Here is a 3,842-nt window from a genome sequence, read left to right as displayed (position 1 = left end):
TAACTACTCTCTCTCTCTCTCTCTCTCTCTCTCTCTCTCTCTTTCCCTCTCTTTCCCTCTATACCTTTACAGTGAAACTAAGAAACAATGATTTCACCCGTAGTGTCCTATGCGAAAGGTAGAGTAATTATCGATCTTACAGCAATAAGTTATTAGTGATACAGAAATTTATTGACTATCATCATTATCATCATCAGATGACTGGTTTTCAAAATGACACCCACCAATGTATGTGTATGTTTAAATTCAATTTTCCGTTCCATTAGCCATGTTGATGTCTCCGTGAGCATGTGTTGACAGTAAGGTATGCAAATTCTTCAAGATTTTATTTTTATATGAAAATTCATTGCAGTCTTTTTATCCTCGAAATGAAATGTTTGTCTCGTCTCTTTAAATGTGCTAATAATTTAAATATTTCGAAATAACAATTTTCAACTTCATTTGTCTTTTTGAAAGCAATGAAAAATGAAATCATTGAGTAATGCTTTGATAATTTTCAATTCTTATTAGTTCACAATTTGAAGTATTGATTTAATCGGAATCATTTTATTTAGAATAATACATATGTAACAAACAGGTAATGGAAGTGAAAATGCAACCTTTATTCTTCAAATAATTAATTTAATTCTTACCATTGCTATTATTATTATCATTACTATTATCACTATTATCATTATTTTAATCATTATTGTTCTTATTATTTTTTGTTTATAAATATTTATTGTTATTACGGGATTTCCAATACAAATAGTAATATATTATTATTATTATTATTTTTCATCCAAATCCCTTCTCAAAATTAGCCACTATTATGGAATTTCAATTTTTCATGCATTTTGAAGTGAATCTGATAAGTTTAATAATGAATAATCCATAAAATATGAATATTTTCAAGCTTTTAGCATCTATCACAATCAGATCTTTTCCACTTTTATTTTATCAAAATAGCTATTTATTTGAGCAAAAGGTTCAATTAAAAATTCACGAAGAAAATGAATGGCTAAAAATGAGCACAAGAAAGATGAATTCTAAGGAATATTAAATTATTTGCATCTTTCAATTTAGCAATCTTTTTTTTTTTTTTATCAAATTGTTCGTTTTGAATCCGAGAAGATGATCGTTTTCGAAAATACCAATGGCGATAGATCCTAAATATCAGAAAACTTTTGCTCGAGACATGAACATTACAAATAGTCACGCTTGATTGTCAAAAACTTGTCACTGATATAGTGAAAAGAAAATGGCTGTGGTGATGTTCGTCCATTTGTTCCTTTCCTTTCATATCCACCGAAATCAAAATTCAGAATATATTCATCCGCTAGTTTTGATTCAATATCATTTTCTATTCTAATCCTTTACATAACAAATACTTTGAAGAGGATTGATTAGACTTAAGTTTCTGTCATATCTCATCGATCGATAACTCCTTATGTATTTGTGATAAGAATGAACTAAATCAGTTATCATTTCAGTAATGTGATGCTGTACTTGATAACACTGCTGCTGGTTGGATCACGTATTACGTCATCACTCAAACTTTGTTAGTTTTATTTATTTATCAATTCAGTTATCATATATAGTTGGGAGAAGTTATCTTGAACTCATCTGTACTCATTTCATTCATTATAAATTTAAATTTGCATATAAGACAACAGGTTGTTGAGACAGGACTTGTATGGTTCTACAGAAGTCTCAGATAGTTTAAACTTAATTACGTTTAATTTCATTCTATATTACTTACATATTTACCAATAAGTTCTTTTTAAACTTCAACCCAAATTAAATATATCTCAATAATGGAATATTGTGTATGTGTGTGCATGTGTGTGTATGTATGTGTATGTGTGTGCATGTGTGTGTATGTATGTGTATGTGTGTGCATGTGTGTGTGTGTGTGTGTAAAGGAGGATAAGGAAAAAATAGAACTTACTTTTACTTCTTTTAATTATGAGGTTATTGCTTTTTTCTATCTCTAATGATGATAACACTGATAAAAAAGGGAGAGAAAAATTACTTTATTCATTAGCTGAAAAGTTTTCACTTCTCCTTGAAAAGAAGCTAACAAATGAGCTATGATCTAAAAGATGACATTTAATTAATGACCAAAAGGTAACTTGAGAAATGTCAATGTGGAGGGAAAGTCATGAAAGAGAAAAGTGTAATTAAGAGGGAATTATTCCGTTTCTGATTGCTTTCAAGAATTGTTTACTGTCTCCTTTCAATCTCATCCTTCCTCATTAGCTCGGATCCATTTCCGCTATTATCTCATATTGTGAATACTAATGCTTTCCATGAAATTTCGAGAAATTTCTGGAACATAACGAAATAATTAAAGAATTTGAATTTTCTGAAGTTAAAAATTTTACAAATATTTGAGCTTAAATTGAAAAGATTTGCAGTTAAAGTGAAAATTCACTAACTGGTTGATTCTAATTGTTCCCTAAACGATGAAAATGGGTACTACATAGGAAGGACAGAACTTTGAAATTAACCTTCTTAAGTGGACCATTCGATCCGATTGACAATTTCTATGACAAGTGGTAGTTTATTTAATGCCTAAAGAACATGATGATACGAATTCATCGCCATCACTCTTAAACCAAGTCGTAATGATTAAATTGCATGTTTCAGACGGAATTTGGTCTGGTGCCTTTGCAATAAATGAGTTAGGACATGAATTTATAGGCCCAGAAGGGACTACAAGACTAATTTATGCATTTAATTCTAGAACAAGCGAAACATTTTCCAGAAACGATTGTACATATGGATTTACAATATTTACAAATCATTGAACACTTTACTTTTACTTCTCAAATACTTGGGACTTCCGAAATTTCCATTTATTTCAATAAACAAATTTTTTGATTTCTAAACTCATTTAAGTTTACATTTTTCGGCTAATCAATTAAAACAAATTTCTTTTTTTTTAATGTAAAATTCTACGTAACGCTATAAATCCCTTTGTTGTAAAAATCGTTAAAATTCAATATTCAGAGGCGATTTTCGTTTCATTTCAATCACAGTTCGAAATTCACGACAATTCACAGCAATGGAAGCTTTCACAATTTATTCACAAGAATTAAAAAGAAAAAAAAATGAGAAATTTTTGAATTCGATCTTTAGAAGTGATCATAATAAGCTAATAAATTATTACCGCCATTTCGAGTCTGGCAATGTTTACACTGACATTGCTGTTTTATTGGGTAGTTTAGGAGCTAATTTATGCAATTTAAATTTCAAAATAAAGCAAGATTGTGATTCCGAATCTACTGAAGAGCACTTTCGTATAACATTTCAGAAAACCGGGACACATTTCAAATTGGAAATGATAAATGGTAACGGTGGCATACTTTTACATATACATTAGATGAGAAAAGAATGGTGATAATTAGCATTAGCATGGTGATATTGATAATTTTTATCTTCCGCTTTTAACACTGATACAAATAGTAAATTTCAAAAGTTTTATGATAATAATAAGACTAATTCAGCTGGTTAGTTAGTTTACACTAACTGTAATATCTTTTCTTCTCAAATAATATTTTCTTTTCTCTGAACAATTTTATGACAATTCTTTTACGACTTTTACTATTTCATTTAATTATTTCTATATTTCTGCGAATGCAAAGGAATGCGTCATAACAATCTTTTCTAAAAGTGCCCTTTCTACGCAATCATTTCTGGCCATTCATCTGGACCGGAATACAAAAAAAACCGAAAACATATTGTGTCAATGATTGATCTGTCATGCACCTGTTCTGGAAAAGAATAGAAATGATGATGGAATTATGGTAGGGATGATAAATGTGATTCAGGCGGCATTAATTACGTATAGGTTGGTT

Source organism: Loa loa (genome assembly GCF_000183805.2).
Source record: "Loa loa unplaced genomic scaffold supercont3.2, whole genome shotgun sequence".
NCBI lineage: Eukaryota > Metazoa > Nematoda > Chromadorea > Rhabditida > Onchocercidae > Loa > Loa loa.
This window is presented reverse-complemented; position numbering follows the sequence as displayed.